We start from the raw sequence: 16899 nt of genomic DNA, 5'->3' as shown, positions 1-16899 counted from the left end.
ATTCTGTTCTGTACAAGCTCTCCTACCACATTTATTGCCAAAGTATTTGAGTGCATTAAGCAAAATAACATCTGCCAGGTTATTTGTCTTCTGTCTCCTCAGGAAAAAGAGGATGCAATAGTGTCCTAGTTTGGTAAGTGGGACTTTTTCCCCATCCTCTTTTACATCTATATTGTGGGTTTTTTTTTTATTTTTATAGTAGAGAAAGCAATGCCCAGGAATTGTACATGTCCCACGGAGCAATAATTGGTGACACATTAATGAGGTTTACTTCTTGGTTCACTCCATAACCTCAGATTTGGTCCCAAGAGCTCTACTTTCTGGTCACAAAGCTGTGCCATCCCTCCGCTGACCAGCAGTGACGGTGTCAGCAACACTCTTCATCTTACTGGGCAGCCTTTTGGCTATGGTGGGCTTGCAGCACGGAGGATTAGGAAGGTAAAAACCCTGCATTTGATTTTGTTCTGTGGGGAACTAGAGTCCAGGATGGTTACCATTGGTGCTGCTAAGGGGATGTTCTGCACTGTCCTGTATACTAGCTTGAGTTTCTGAAGCGCTGTGAGCTGCCTTCCCAGTTGCACCATGTATCTGTACTTCAACTGGGAGGTGATGAGAGCATGAAAAATCGCAATCGAATCATACACCATAATGGGACAGAAATGGTAAGAAGTCACCTGGAGATGATGAGAAGCATTACTTAAGACTGGCAAGTGGGAGCTCAGTGTCAACAATGCATCCAAAGATATTCCCGAGTTACTGCCTGAACTGACCGCTTGTGCATCATCTCCTTGTTGTTGGCACTTGAGTGTTTGGCACCGTCAAGTGTCTGTCCACTGCCTGGTATGGGCCCTTGTAAGCAAGAGGCCCAGCAGTGGAGGAACACTGTCCCATCGCTGTGAAAGATGCCCCCCTTCAGAAAGCATTCAAAGCCTTGGAGTGTATTATCCTGCCAGTTCCTGTGTGGAAGGCAGTGGGATGCCAGGGTTAAAAGTTTAAGCATGAAGTGACTCTGGAGAATGAGAACAGATGCCTGCCTCCTACCTACTGAGAGAAGGAGAGTAATTCATCGCTGCCAATGAAACTGCTTCATCTCTATGCCTTTGCCTAAATTTGTGCCAAGCTGTATCACTTTAGGAGAGGTGCACTTGGAGGTGGCCTTTGGGCAGCTTCTCTGTGGACTCTCGCAGGAAATGGTTTGGCCATGAACAGTAGCTGGATAACCAGATGTGCCACAAGCAGGAACCTTCAGGATCTGCCAGACAACTGTGTGTCTGAGAGGGAAATAGATGCCTGTGGGCAATGATGAAGGCCTTGATTATACAGTATTGGTCAGTGCAAGTTGTCCGTAACCTTCTCACGGACTGGCAGGATATCACTCAGATTTGTGGATATTAAGTCCTTTAGGATGTTTAGAGTTTCCTGATGCTGAAAAACTTGTGCTCATGAATGGTATTTGGTAAATATCAGTACAGCGGTGTAAGAACAGTAAGCCTTCCAGCGTTCAGTCCTAGTGCAGATTATGAGTGCTCAGGGTCAGTGGAATATCTTAATGCAATGGATGACTTCTTGAAGTTGACTTGGCAGATTCAGCAGAGGAAGGTAAGAATAACACAGCCTGTGATACAATCACAGCATGACCTCTAAGCAGGTTCTTAATTTTATCCTCCCTGTATCAGCTGCCAGTATTCAAGTTTCCAATAGGATGTCAGAAAACCAGAGCGCTGTGAAGAGAGGAGCATCATTTGAGGTTGCTGCTGCAAGCTAACAGGCAGCAGTAACAACCAGGTCCTCCTCCCCTCAGGGTGAGACACTGCTGTCTGTTACTTGGCTTTGAAACTTCACCAGTGTTTGTGAATTGTTGACTGAATCGGGATTACTGGTATTTCTTGTTGCCAGGGAGTTAAAAAGCTAGTATGTGCTGCCTGAAAGCTGTGGGGGACTAAGAGTAAGATTTTAATTTTCTTGGCCTTGTACTCTAGAAGATAGGGGGTTCTTTTAGCCGTTTGGGAATTTTGTGTCCTGCCATAACTCATGTATGTTCGGTGCTTGCGGTTAAGAGACAACTCTCCTAAATACTCCATAGCCAACAATCAAGGATTTGCCTCAACCTAAATCACAGAGATTAAATCTAGAATCTAGAGAAGGGTTGACCACCTCAGGTTTGGCAACGCTTCCCTAGATTCTAGATTTAATCTCTATGGAGTTTCACAAAGTTTAACACCCCTGCACACCGGACTCGTGATCAGATGTCTTACATGACTTGCTGACCAAGGCAGCATATGGGGAGGGGGAGAATCACCTTGTTTCTACTTGCTGCTCTTCCATGGTATTGAAATGATACAAACGGTTTGGCAGCCCCAATTTTGTAAAAGGTATTGGCTTGTTTTGAGAGGCCTAGCAAAAACTGTAAAAACGTTTGAAGAGGGGAGAAAACACCATGTATGACTAATTTGAAGAGCTCAATCTACTTGACTTACCAAAAAGTAGCTTAAGCAGTGACTTGATTAGCATGTAATAAATATAAATTTTTGGTTTAGGCAGGGAGGGTGGAAGAAGTACTATTTGAAAGCTGAAGTCAGACAAGTTCAAATTGGAGCGGTAAGTAAACTTTTTATTGCCTGTTCCTCTGGTTGCTCACTGACTGCTAAGTGGTGACCTCTGCTTTATCTTCTGACCCAGGCTGGGTGATGTTGGGAGACAAACTTTAGTCAAATACACAATACCGAACAGGAGGAAGCCGGTGAATTGCAACGACCGATGAAGTACAGAAGGTCAGACTAGATCTGGTGCTGGTCTCACTTGCCTCTTCTGGAGGCAGTTGGGACCTGTGTGCCATATTCTTTCCCAAAAGCACACCCTTTGCATGACAGAACAAAGGTGTTCTCTACCTAAGGATGAGGCTTGGGGCAGGGCAAGCCTGTATATTGGTGCGGATCAGTACGTGTCCATCCCCGTGAGGGAGTGTATGGGGCTGTAAGACACCACAGCACCTTCAGACCTACAGTGCCATCCTGACCTGAGGCTCAGCTCCGTCTCAAGCAGGGCTCCTGCCATGCATTGCCGCAAAGGCTGCTTTGGCCACTGTTGCTTTGCACCAGGGCAAATTATCCCCGGACAGCTGCTTAGTAAAGTGATGTGGTACCAAGTGCCCTTCCTCTGCAGGAACTGCAGGCAGCCACAGAGGCAAAAGCCTAGCTGGCTGCTCTGTAAGGTGATAGCTCCCGTTTCTGCTGAAATTCAGCTGGCATCCCCGTTGCCCCAACCTCTGGTGTCTTGCTTTTGTGTGAGATAAAGGTCAGCTCCTGTGACCAAATGTAAGCATCCTTAGTTCCACATCCAACCATGATGTTGGGAAGAGATAGTAGTGCAAAGCTTTCTTTTTGGGGACTTCAGACATGATAGGCTACGAAATGTTGGGAGTGGTAGTTTATTGGCAAAGGGAAGGATGAGTTGCAAGTTGTAACAGTGCAAAACGTTCTAGAGAAATGCTTTTAAGTTGCTTCAAAAATTCTGGCACTGTGGGATCTGTATTCATGGAGGCTGCCTTCTGTACCCTTGCTTGCAGTATGAAGTAATGAAGGAAATACAGTATATACCTAAAACTATAATTTGAATTAAAGTATTAGCAGTCTTACAATTTTTTTACACTACATGCACAGAAATAAATTTGCCCTTTTTTGGGGGGAAGGGGGAAATAGAAACTTTGTTGATAATTAGTTCTGTATCTTCTGTATGCAAAAATAAATGTCTGTAAATTATAGAAATCTCTCGAGCAGTTATTAACTCTTAGTTTTACCATAGCATAACTGAACAGCTATACAGACAACCTTTTTTTCCTGTTTATGATTGTGGTACAAAACTTTCATTCAATACTGTTCTTCTACACTGCACTGCATAAAGACTGGTTTATCAAGATCTGGTAGGGTCTGCACTGTGCATTTGTGGGATACAAGGGTATGGGATCATACTTGATCAAGAATTGTAACAAAGCAGCCTTCTGTTCAGTTTCCAGAGGCTGTAGTCATTAATCCCTGGGAAAGAAAACAAGGGTCTGTGTGTCATCCACAAATAGCAAGTTTAACTCTTAATTTAAAAGGCTTTATAATGAATGCACTCTATTTTTGTGTTCTGAGGTGTTGGGAGTTGGTGTGGGTTCTTTAAGCCTTTTACATGCTGCTCCTCAGTTGGGAAGACTAGAAACTTCCTCTTGTAAAATGTGAACTAAGTTCTTCGCATCATTACTCCAGAAACTTGGCCTTTGATAAAGACATCAAACGCCCAAGGATCTTGCATCGCTCTTAGGATCAAACAGAAGCTCCTACCGTAACGAAACCATATAAAATGAGTTATCCTTATCTTCCACATCATGGGTGTTTGGGGGTGGTGTGACCAGCGAGTGGCTTTAGCATACAGCTGCAAGATAGTGTGCCATTTTTAGGATACTTTGCCAGCTTTAAGGTAAGCTGCTGCTTGTCAGCCAGCCTGAGCCAAGTGATGTTGGTGTGGCTTTCTGTGCCTCTCGCAGCATACAGGGCTGTGTACCTTCAGGGGGCCGTGCTGGGGCGTCCCCTGTGCCGCCCCTCACAGTGTACAGGGCTGCCCACCTTCAGGGGGCCGGTGGCTCCTCGGCCGTGGGGGTGCTGGCCGCTCCGTCCCTCAGGGGGCCGAGGGCGATGCTTCCCGAGGCAAGCCCTCAAGGCGCGCGGGCTGCTTCCTCTCCCGCGCTGCCCCTGCGGACGCAACGCTAACGCCAGGCCGGCTGTCTGCCTTGCGCCGGGTGCCGTGCGGCAGGCTTGCCCTCAGCGCTCGCCTTCCCGCCGGCGGGGGGGCCGGCCAAACGGGCTGGCGAGGCCCGAACGCCGGCGTGGCCGCCCGTCCCGCGGGGCTGAGGCGGGGGCCGCCCCGCTGGCTCCCGCGGCGGGCGGTGCCGGGCCTGGGCTCCCCCGGGGCAGGGCCGAGGGCTCCGGCGGGCCCCGCGCCCCCTCCCGCTCCCGCCGCAGGGCCGGCCGCCGCCGCGCGCCCCTCGCCGCCCCCGCCCGGCGGGCTGGAAGCGGGGCGCTGAGGCGCTGAGGCTGAGGCTGAGGCGAGCCCGCCCCGCGCCCGCAGGGGAAGCGCCGCGCTCTGCCGGCAGCGCGGGGAGCGGAGCGCAGCCCCGGCAGGTGGTGGCCCTGGTAGCTGAAGCCGCCGCCGCCGCTCCTTGCTCCCGCTACCAGCGCCGGCTGGGGGAGAGCGGCGGAGCCATGGAGCGCTGAGGAGCGGCGCTGACTGGGGACCCGCAGAGCACCCCCCTCCCCCCGCCGGCGAGGACGCCGGGCCGCCGGCGAAGGTAAGCGCTCCCCGGCTCTCCGGGCTCGCCGCTCCGGGCCGGGCCGGCAGCGGCGCTGGGCTGCCCGCCTGCGCCTCGCCGCTGCTCGCCTGGCCGGGCCGCCGCCAGGGCCGGGCCCCCGGCAGCCCCCCGGCAGCCCCCCCGGCGCCGGAGGTACGGGGCGAGGGGCGCGGGGGCCGGGGCCGGGCGCTGCGAGGCCCGGCGGGGGTGCGGCCTCCCCCTGCGCGCCGCGGGTCTGGCTGAGGGAGACATCTGAGTCACTTGTGGGTCGGTTTCTGCAAGTTTTGTGGTATTGAATCACATGGCATTAAGAACTGGTAGGGTTTTTTTTAAAAAAAAAGGTAGTGGTTTTCCAGAGAGGGAAGATGCACTTGTATTTATTTATTTTCTTGCAGTCTTTCTGAATTTCTGTTAGAATTATTCATTTTACTTCGCACCTGTTAAGGCTGTCTTGTTGAAGCATCGCCTCTCATTTAAAGGAGTCGGATTCTCGGGATGGAATGGGATGGGATGGGTGCCACGCTCTGCCCGTGAGTGGGGTCTGGTATCGGCTGCCCACCCAGCGGGGCCCGGCACCCTTCCAGCTGCTGGGGTCAGTCCTCCCAACGCTGCTTTCTCCATGACATTTTCTCTTCCAGGCTTTACAGCTATGCATCGTGTTCACTAACATGTGGTTTGAGTCAGTTTGTTTTTTCTGGTTCTCCTTTTCTCAGTTCGGTGCCTGGTGGGAGTTGTGAGTTTAGAGAGGATCTGGAAGTTGAGCGTTTCCTCTGCGGAGCTCTGCACCGGCTCTGAGGCAACAGCTGCCTGCGAGCCCCTGGGTGCCGCACAGGCTGGCGGAGAGGGGTGCTCCTTTCCCTCCCTGGGTGAAGGTTGAGGAGTGATAAATCAGCTGTGATAGGCAACGAGCTATTTACTGTAGATCTCTCGGGGTGCAGCGTAGCCACGGAGGCATGGAATTGTTTTGTGTGTCTGCTGCAGTAGGACCTATCCCAAGAGGTCCCCTACGCTGGAGAGGGAGTTCCTGATAGATGTGTAAGGTATCGTAACGGCACAATTGATACAATGCTTTTTTTTTTCATTTGAAATTCTGATGTCCAGAGGAAGCACCAGTGAATAAGCTGAATAATTGCATTGGCACATTTAAAATCGAATGAAACGGAGAACTTTTTATACCGCTATGAGCAAGATGCTTATTTGCTGCATCCCTCACCACCAGCTTCAGAGATGGTGGCCAGATTGTAAATAAATCTCTGATTTATAAATCATCTAGAATCTAAAGCTCTTTAGTAAAAAGAGTGCTTTTCTAGTACACTATTAAGTATACTGGCTGCATATAGCAGATTATTCATTGTAATTATCTGTCTCTCTTGTCATCTAATCTATTCTAATACATTTCCATGGGCCTGCTCAGGTACTCCAGGTACAGCTACATTTTACTTTATTCTCATCTTTGAACATTTTAGATTCCGGTAAACCATTTTAATGTAATGCTTAAACATGAATCTGAAGTAAAATACAAGATGCAGCCTTGTTGCCTGCTTCTTCCGAAAATATATTTATGGAAGTGCCACAGAGAGTTTCGTAGCCTGCTTTGTCATCTTTCCTCTCACTTTTCTCAGTGCTCACCAGCCCCTCTGTTTGCCCAGCAGTGGCAGCTTTGTGTCCCAGACCTTCCTATTCTTCCCCAACCACCCCTGTACTTGCTTCCCAGCTCTTTCCACCTCACATGGAGGCCTCTTCTTATTCAGCATTCAGATCCTTACTGAAGAGTCTGACTTACCTGTCAGGAAGTTTGTAACGGATTAGCTGTCTAATCATCTCTGTGAACAGTAGTCTTGTTTAAAAAGTCATTACAGTCAACTATCTTGAATTTCCGTATATTAAATGGATAGCCATGGATAGGTTTGTAAAATCCTTCCTAAAACGGCAGTTTTAAGCATTGACAAGATAGGCCAGTTGGGCTGATTTGTTTTACGCGAACAATCCTGCCCTGGAGTGATCTGCATTGTACAAGCTGTTCTGGTATAGATGTGAGTAGTTCTTATGCATTGAGAAAATGGTGCATAGACATACCTTTGTTTGTTTACATTTAAAGGCTATTATGCAGCAAATAAAGCATGTAAGTCTTTACACTAGTTCCATCAGTAAATTAAAGTGTCTAGTTATGGCAGTAGGATAAATTTAGCTGTAGCGGATGGAAAAAAACCTATTAGAAAGGCATAGAACAAACGATGATGTGAAAGTGCTCCCCTAAACTTGAAGGCTATTGCAAACAAATATGTGTCTACATATATTAAATATGAAGGAATTACTATCCTTTTGCTTTAGAAGCAATACATACATTGCTTCTAAGGCAAAAGGATATTAATCTGATGTTATTACTCATGCTCTGTTTTTTCCCCCTGTATTTCCCATAGTTTAGAGAATTAAAATAATTTGTCAGCTTCACTTTCAGATTCTTGCTGCTGCAGTGTTTTGGTTTGAGGCAGTGGAGAGGAATGGTTATTTAACTGTTTTATGTAGAACATTTTAGCTGAATTTCTTTAATTATGAACAAAGTTTTCAGCTTTAAAAACTTGCTTTTACAAAAAAAAGAACAAATTGATAGCGTCGTGTCGCTTGCTAAAAACATGCACGAAGGGCCTGTTTCTGCTTTCTGTTGGTGCCGTTCTGAGTGTGAAATGCCATTAGCTCGTGCCACTGGCTCTGCTCACCTGTAAGCCCTACATGCCATTATATTTCAAATAGCTTAAGAGTATATCCCTTATTCACATTAACATATTAAAAAGTGTGATGAATGGTACAGAGAAGGTAAGTTAAGACCCTTTTTCCTGGTCATACAATATAAAAACAAGTAGACATGCAGTGAAATGGAAAAATTCAAGACTGTTAATTGTTTTTTTTCATTAGATATATAATTAGTTGGATTGGGGGACTATTTGCTAGAGTGTTCTTGAAGCACAGAACTTGTCTAGATCCAAAGTAATTTCTGTAAATCACAGAAGTATCCAGAAATATGAAAAACTTTGCAAATACTAAAGAGACAATTTTGGAGAGCTGTAGAAAAGATGTAAATGTTTATCCATCATAGCTTAAGCCAGTCTCTGAGAAATAAGGCTTGGAGGAAACTTTCTAGGAGAGCAGATTATTCTGTGTCTGCCTACAGTAGAATTTCTTGCACTTTCTGTTGAAGCATCTGGCGCTGCTGTCAGTGATGAGAAAATAGATTAGTGGATGATGATGGATTAGATCTGTGGCTATTCAGATGCTTAAAATGTGTAATTCTGTAAGTGCACATGTGCACTCTGAGTTTGGTACTTTCTCATGTTTGTGCACTTAACAGTGCACTTTGCTTATTTTTTTAGCAAGTCAGGGGACAAAAATCCAGAAAATTCCCCTGTATTTGTCTTTGCTTCTCCCTTTTCTTTCTGTGTAGTCTTTTGTGTGTGTGTGTTTTGTGGGGGTTTTTCCTCCCCTCCGTCCATCTCTCTTTCCTGAATGTTCTCTCCTCTTTGGAAGCCAAGCAAGGAGTGTTAGATGTATTTTTCCAGTGGGGAGTGAGGAGGCAAGAGGAACCAAAAGCTAAGTCATGGGCTGGATAGTGCTTTGTGCATGTGTAGTTTGACTGCCTCCTTCAACCTAAATGTTGTCTTTCACCTGCTGAGAGATGGCCAGCAGGCAGAGGGGAGGGGAAGTGTCCCATTATGGGGGGAGGCATTGTCAGGTGGGGGTGGGACACAGGGTGTTTCTGTGAGGGCAACCGGACTTGGCTACTGTTGGTGGGGAAGCCGTGAAACCAGGCTGTGACAAACTAAGATGTAGGATCCAGAGGGGTCTGTGCAGGTTCAGGGTGTGAAAGAAGTAAGGACAGTGTTGGTGTTACTGAAAATGTAAGTTGGGAATTGGGACAGTGTAGATCAAATGTATTGTATAGAGCAAGTTATTTTATATAGAGGGGGAAAAAGAGGTAGCTTATTTGGGGTAGAATTATAAAGCTTGGTACCTTATGGGCTGAACATCTTTACTTTTAAATTGTTGAAGAGTTAAGAGACGGGTAAGAGTTGGTGCTAGCAGGTGGTTTATGATGGGCTGTGGGACAGTGAAATGAGGCTGGATTGGATTTGGCTTTGGGGCTCAGGATGACGTGGGTGGGTGATACAGCATTACTGTTGGTGTATGTGAAGTTTTGTAGATTCTGGTGGGGTGGAAGTAGCTGAGAATTCAGTGCAACGTGGCATAAAAAGCCACAGGAAAAGAGATGTGATGTCATGAGCTTAGGTGGTTTTTTTCCCCCACGTGTGGAAATGTGACATGTAGTAGTATGACTAAAACTAGGGTTAGGGTTTGGCAAGCTGTGGGATTGATGCCTGTTTCTTTCTGTAACACCAGTAAGGGCTGATACTAACAGGGGGAAATGCCTTGAAGGATAAGTCTTGACTAGGGTTGAGCTTCTGAGCTTGGAATTAGAAATGGGAGCAGTTAACACACTAAGAAATGTGCTGAATTACGGTCCATAAACTGTGATGGCTGGATTCAAGTAGGCAAATGTCTCTTGATGGGCTCTGAAGATGAGCAGCCTTGCTGAGCTGGAGTTAAAGTCCAGGTTTCTGTTAAAACTTGCTATGCTTAGATGTTTCCTGTTAGGCAGTCACCCTTGTGAGCAGCCATATGGAGACTGCTTTTCCTACCCAGCAAGTGGAGTCAGCTCTGAGGTTTTTAGAGCCTTCACTCCATGAAGGATTCCATCCGACCCTTGGTGTAGTCATACTGACCCTTCATTGCCAGTAAACAAGGGCATTTGTCCCTTGCCTCACTGGCTGTAGCCTTGGGAATAAATGTGGATATTCCTTTCAGAGACCCAAATCACAAGTGTAACTAGAGCAGTCCTACCCCAGTGGGTCGTTCAATATTAAACATGATGTGTCAGCCCCTTTAGTGCCCTACAACAGAGGTTCCTTCAGACCAGGCTGTGGAGGTTGGCTGGGGGAAGCTAGAGCCCGGACTGTCCTGCCCAGGCAGTTGCAGCAAAGTTGAACTTGATCAAAGAGAGCTGCAAACTTCGTGATTTTTTTTTTGTTGTTTGTTTATCATTGAAAACCTTAAATCCTTATTACTACTCTTCAGAGGTATTTTCCCTACTCTTGTAGGCCATTCTCTGAAGATGAAAGCACTAAGCTGACTGAGGCTTTTACTGTTTCTTTTTATAATTGAAACACTAGCTAATTCAGAGGACCTTTCCTTCTCAGGTGATTTCGCTGTTGGTTGGCCAAGAAATAGTACAGCAGTTCTGTTTTCCTGCAGGCTGCAGGTAATTTGATGAGATGCCATTATTTCAGTGTATGATATGCTTTATCTTATATTAAATTAGTTTCTGGTAACAGAAAAGCAGCAGAAGCCACCAGGATCCTTTGCAATGCATCAGAGAAGTTAAGGTGACTCATGTTTTCTTTGTTTCTTGGAGTGTCATGAGTGATGCCCAGAAGAGGATGGAGGACCTCCTCAGTGGTTTTGCATTATGTTGAATGTCTAGGCTATGTTTCAATGGAAGCATGAGACTGCAAACATTAGATGACATTTTTGAGAAAAACTGTGAAAGTTATTTGCTGAAATAACTTCATTTGCAAACAGCTGCTTGTTAAGAACGTTCAAGTGACCTGACTTAGCTGCTAAAGAGTTAATATGTACTCATTTGCTCTCTAATTATTTGCAGCGCTGCTGATAATACCCTACTTTTGACCTGATTATAAGCAGCAGATTTTGCAGGGAACAGCGGCTATTTGTGGTAAAATGTATGCCTTCCAAGCATGAAGTGTTAGTGAGCAGCACGGAACTAGAATTTCTATAGTTAAAACATAACAGGTAATAAAAGGTTGACTAAAAGGGTAACCAAGCATCTGGTGCTAATACCTTTTTAAACAAATACTTTTCAACTTGCATGAACTGGGCAGGCATTGTTTGTGTGATGTTTGCAATGGAAGAATGATTTTTCACAAGGTATTCAAGGCATATTTTGTAAAACAATGCACAGAGCAGAAGCTCTGTTCTACAAATAAAGGAGTAGGAAGAGAGAAATGGAAAGAGAGGTCATCTAAAATAAATTCAAGGAAACAATACGGTCTTGAAGACTACAGAGAGCTGGGCAAGCATGGCAGAGTGGGGAGCAGCAAATAAGCGGATGCCAAAAGGGTGGCTTTGTAAGTCATGTCTGGGAGAGAAGTCACCTCTGCTTCCCCAAACCCCAAAGGAAACTCGACCTGTTGGCAGTGTTTTAGAGAGAATATTCTGCTGAGGCAGTGATGTGTTTTTTTACAAAGATACCTCAAGGAAGCTGCAAAAAGTAGTTTGCGTGAGAGCTTAATGCTGGGATTTTCTCATCAGTATTCTTTCAGATGTTTTTCTTGTACAACAGTGTTTCTAAACTTGTAAACAATAAGTTGACCCTTTCCTTTGGGAAAATAAATAACCATGGTTTTGCCTGGGGTCCTGGGTGAACTCAGGTGCCACTGACACAGAAAAAACAGTGTTTCTTCTGGAAACTGACGTGAATAAAGTGACTGTGTGCAGTATGTAAGTCTGGGAGCTGTTGGAGCTGCAGTGTTTTCTTACTGACATGTAAGAATCAGTTTAGGGATGTAAACTATGAAACATGAAAAAAAAAAAGGGGTGAAATTTTGCTTGGTGGGGGAGAACCTTCTCTAACCTTGTTGCTAAACAGAAGCTAAACGTCAGAGTCAAGCAGACTGATGTGAATTGAATGATTTCTGCCTGCGAGATGGTCACCGAGTGAAAAACTACTTCAGAACATTGGCTGAAGGAACAGTACTATGCTCAGATTGAAAAATACAGTTTTGCAATTGATTTTTGTTTCATTCATGCTTTTGTAATTCAGTAATTGCTCAAGGAAGCAATAGACTGCATACCGCCTGAACAAACAGTACCAGAAAAACCTTCTGAAACTGCCAGAGCACTTGTTAAATGTGAAGGATAAATCTGGAGTGGAGCTCCTTGCAACAGGGATACTTTCAAGAGTGCTTATAAATAATGAAAACAGGAACTTAAGGAAGAGAGGAATCCAAAATTATTAATCCTCAGTAGTAACCATTTCTGAAACTACAAGCCCAAATAAGAAACAGAAAATGATCCAACCTCAGAAGAGCTCTTGAGAAGAAAATAAGTATAAAAACATATGGAAACCTTCGGGGTGAAGCTGCTCTGTTTGATGGGATTCTGTTCAAAGAAAAATCATATTCTCAGGATGCACAGTGTGCTCAGGAATACTAATAATAAATCTCACAGTGCCTGTGTGTGGGGCGAGAGCTAAACCCCCTACTGCCTATTTTGGTCATTCCACTTGAAGAAAAGGCATCTATGTATAATATTTGCAGTCTCTGTAGGCATCAGCTTGGAAAACTGTCACTGAAGTAGCACAAGATTTTCTGTTTTTCGTCTGAGAATGGCTAGTGTTATTGTGAACTTGAAACACCACTTGCCATTCTTGGGCAGAAGACAAAGAACATTTAGAAGCAGGATATTAAGTGTTTTTTGAGCACTTAGATTCAGATCGCCACTTCTCCCATAAGTGCTCCTCTTCCCACTAGAGAAAACTTTCAGGGTATCTAGGGTTTATCTTTTGGCATCCTCAAAGGAGAACGGGAAATTTGTTCAGGCATTGTCATCCTTGAAAGCTATAGAGGCTTCTCCAGGGAGCCTTGGTGGTGAGGTACAGTGCAAGAAGAACAAAGTTGGAGAGTCAGATTGGGATGAGCAGTATCCTTGCCTGCTAACCTTGAGGATTTTGTGACAGATCTTTGCTTGAGACAACTCTAAAAGGGGTACATCATCAAGAACCTCTAGGCCAGTGGCCTATTGCTTTAATAACAATTAATGTTCTACCATAATAGTTCCGAGGATACCCATCCCCACTGTTTTTTCCCAGGTATGCAGGGTTGGGAGAAGTGACTATGCCTCACTTGGTTTTTTGGTTGGTTTTTTTTTTTTTTCCTTCTTTCTTTTCTCTGGCTCAAGTTTGCATTTCCTTTCTAGAATTCACTCAGAAATTTCTATTATAACTCCTCTTCACTGCACTTTCCTAATGAATTATGTATATACGTAACTTGCAGACCTCTGGATGGAAACCATTAACAAAAGATAAATACTTGGACTGGATAAGCAGGGTGATTAGAAGCCTGGCATTTTTACGAAGCTGGTGATCTTCTTTTCCTATTCTGAGCTTTTCACTTGCTTTCAACATATGCATAATGTTTTGGTATCCTGAAATCCCCTGCCTATACTGTTAGAGGTTTGATGTTTTACTTGCCATGTGTCCAGTGTTTGCCCTGTTCTGTAGGTGAACTGGGCCTGTGTGCTTTTTCACATTTTACATTCATTTTTATTGTTTTCTGTAATTTCTGGAGAAGCCATAGGAACTTCCCCCCCACCTCCCCCCAAAGCTGCTTGTGGGTCACTGAATTGATTCAAATATAAATTGAAGATTTTTTTAAATGCCTTTTCTCGGAGAGGCAAGAACAAGGTAGTGTTTAAATGAAGTCAGGCACAAGAACTATAAAAATAAAGACTTGTTTCCCTAATGCTTAGTTTTCTTCTGGAGCCTATTGGCATATTCACAGAAAAACCATGTATTTTTAAAAAAGGAAAAATAATCTGGTCACAGGCAAGTAGCTAACTAGAAGGAAGGAGAAAGGTACATTCTTTAGCATCTTTCCTTGTTCCTTAATCATCCACTATCAGTGTAAAAAATGTTCTCTACAAGTGCTAGTCTACAAGATTAGTACTGTTATGGTGCAAGACTCCTATCATGTAACACATTTGTAATGAAACTAGTTCCTCAAATCATTTATGTGTAGTAAAAGTTAGGAGGTACTCGGTAAGCAAAAGAGGAGGTATTTGTTTAGACCTATGTAAAAATAAAGAAGCTTTATGATAAGGAATAGTACCTTAGCTCTAAGCAAACCTCTGTTGACTTTGTGCGCATCAGTAGAAAGCTTTGGTGAATTTTGCTAGAGTAAATATTGCTTCTCTTCCTTGACCTGAGGTATTACTGTTGTGGAGCTTCCTTGTTGCTCTTATCGGCTGGAGGAACTGATACTAGCTGCATTTATTTATTTTTTTGAGGGCCATTTTTTTCTAAAACAAGGAGCAAGCAGGGAGACATCTTCCAAATTCCTCTCCATGGCATGGCTTATGCTTCCACGTGCCTCTTCACCAGCAGAAGTGCACGTGCTCCTCTTCTGCTTCGCTGTAGGTATCCTGCTGTAGCACTCGCCTTTTAGGAAACTCCTTTCTGTGCAGGGCTTGAGTGCATCAGAGAAAGCATTGGCAACCATCCTCCAAGAAAAAATGCCTTTCTCCTTTCACATAACTCACTATATGATTAAACTGCAATATGGTGCAGTTGCTGGAGTAGTTACTACTATTGCCTTTTCCATTTTTACTCTGCAGAGATATCTAATGGTTTCTTTATTTGATAGGTCTTGTGGTGGTCTAATGGATCAAAGACCTGCACGTTGGTGGGCACCAGCACTTGCTTTCCAGTATGACAGTGTAAAAGCAGTAAAGAAATGGCAAACTGAGATGGAAGCCTCTACACCAGAGCTGCAGTACTCTCGGGTCCAGGCTCATCTTAAAGTTTGCTTGCATGGAGTAGGCTGGGGAGTCAGAGCTTTGAAGTTGTTTTTTCAATGCTGTTTTTAAGAGGTGCATTGCAGCCAGGTAAGAAGTGGATTGATAAGGCAATGCAAATGGGTGATTGCTGCGCAGAGCTGTCTGTATATCAGCCGGTTCTCAAGGCAATGGATTGCCGCTGCCTGTAGCACTGTTGAACTTCTGTTCAGTACTTTGACTGAAAAGTGCAGGGGGTCTTTCCAGTCTGCAGATTAGCTGTGGATTTGGGAAAACACAAGAGATAGTTATAAAACCATCTTGAGGTCAACCTGCTTCTTTCCAGAGCTGTGTCAGTCCTACCTCCAGTACTTCAGGATAAATACATACTTATCATATTCGTTCTCTTTCTACATTTGTACCTGTTACTTTGTGGTTGAATAAAACAGATTTTCTTTAAGAAAGCTTATTCTATTCAGGAAACTAAACCCATTTTGGTTTTCATTTTTGATATTGTGTCTTTGGGAGCAAACAAGCTGCACCTGGGTTAAAGCTGTGAAGTGCAGTCATGTGGCATGCACAGCTGCTTCATACTGTTTTGTGCTTCAGACATATACTTCCATTATTATTATTTTTTTGAAGTATGGTTACAATGATAGGTTTCAAAAGGGTACTTGTAGGTGTCTAACAACTATACTTTATAATGAGAGTAATTAAATTCATAGAAATTAGTCGTTTGAAATTAAAAGAAAATTGTGAGCAGCATGAAATTGTTCTCCCTGTGTTCTTGTTTTTATCACTGCATACTTGGTGGTGACTAAAATGCAGGCCATGTTTTTATACTGTAAGTATAAACAACTATTATTGTCATTTCTGTGAATTTTTTTGATTTAAAATATCTGGAGAAGACTTTTTTTCCCTGTTGGAAGTCTGTAGGCTCAGATCATCTTTTTCTGCAGAGGAGGGTGAAAGGAGTGTTTTCCATATGTCTTTGGGGTTAAAATTATCCTGAGCGCTGTATGGCTATGGTTCTGCAGATGAGTTCAGTTCTGCACTCTACTGCTAAAAGGGGTAAGTCTAAATGGAGAACGTGGCGAGAATGCTTTGTTCCTGAGTTGTTCAGGTTCTCCATTGCACTCAGTTGTCTCCATACTTACAGTTTGGCCCTTTGAATTAGCATGTCTTTAAGTAAGCAGTAGACATATTTCCAAAAATAAGTGATATTGTAATTTTCAGTTATTAACTCTTTGGGTATCTGCCAAAACTTCTATCACAGAGACCTGCAGTCATATTTAAGGACCTACAGGCTGTCTCCCAAGCCAGGTTAACTCACTGGGCTGCTGAGAAGCCTCTGCTTGCAGGAGGGATGCAGCTTAGTGGCTCCCCTTGCTCCAAGCTGTGGAGGAAGGAAAACAGCCAACAGCTAACATCTGCCCCTGGGTGGATATACAACAACGTATACTGATGTGCTGCAAGTGCCCCTCTACAGATCCTGAGTTGCTGATTTTCAGTCTTTTTCAGCCCATTGCCCTCAAAACAGCTGGTAGTCATCTTGTAGCCTGTCAGGGTCTCGCTGTCCTTCAGAAGAGGAAAGGATTTGGTGTTTGGAGTCTTTCTGCGTTATTTAAACTCTGTGCAGGTCTGAAGTGGCAGGAGGTCAGTGCTGTTTAATCCCTGCATGAACGGAGCAGGCAGAGCACCTTCTCTGCCCTCCTGGTGCAGCCAGGCTGAAGAAACTTGCTGTCTTCCCTGTCCCATGGTGCTGCCAGGGGACACGAAGTCTTCGCTTTTCTCCTCCATGCTGTTGCGTAGAGGTGGCACTTCTGATCTCCAAAAGCCAATACATGTGAAAATGAAGGGGGTTAATTCTGCGTAGTGCAATGCTGCTGGACCTTAGGATTTGCCTTGAGTTTCTTGCATTTTCCTGCTATTTCCAGCAGTAGAGATCTGCC

The 16899-nt window shown here is 44.6% G+C and overlaps 1 protein-coding gene and 1 long non-coding RNA gene across 2 annotated transcripts in view; one reads left to right on the top strand and one right to left on the bottom strand.

Moving 5' to 3' along the window:
• Positions 1-3399: 3399 nt before the first annotated feature.
• Positions 3400-4730, bottom strand: LOC130156817 (uncharacterized). The gene is made up of 2 exons (XR_008824619.1): positions 4605-4730; positions 3400-3596 (listed from the first exon to the last, which is right to left on the bottom strand). It is a non-coding gene; the product is annotated as an uncharacterized LOC130156817 (long non-coding RNA).
• Positions 4731-5183: 453 nt separating this feature from the next.
• PDE4B (phosphodiesterase 4B) overlaps positions 5184-16899 on the top strand; it is a 216464-nt gene continuing 204748 nt past the window's right edge. The window contains exon 1 of the mRNA XM_056355648.1: positions 5184-5326. The gene's annotated coding sequence lies outside the window, so the exon portion shown is untranslated. The remainder of the gene's footprint in view (positions 5327-16899) is intronic.

This window comes from Falco biarmicus, chromosome 11, assembly GCF_023638135.1.
Source record: "Falco biarmicus isolate bFalBia1 chromosome 11, bFalBia1.pri, whole genome shotgun sequence".
Lineage (NCBI taxonomy): Eukaryota > Metazoa > Chordata > Aves > Falconiformes > Falconidae > Falco > Falco biarmicus.
The sequence above is the reverse complement of the archived record's forward strand: the minus strand, read 5'-3'. Positions and strand labels throughout refer to the sequence as shown.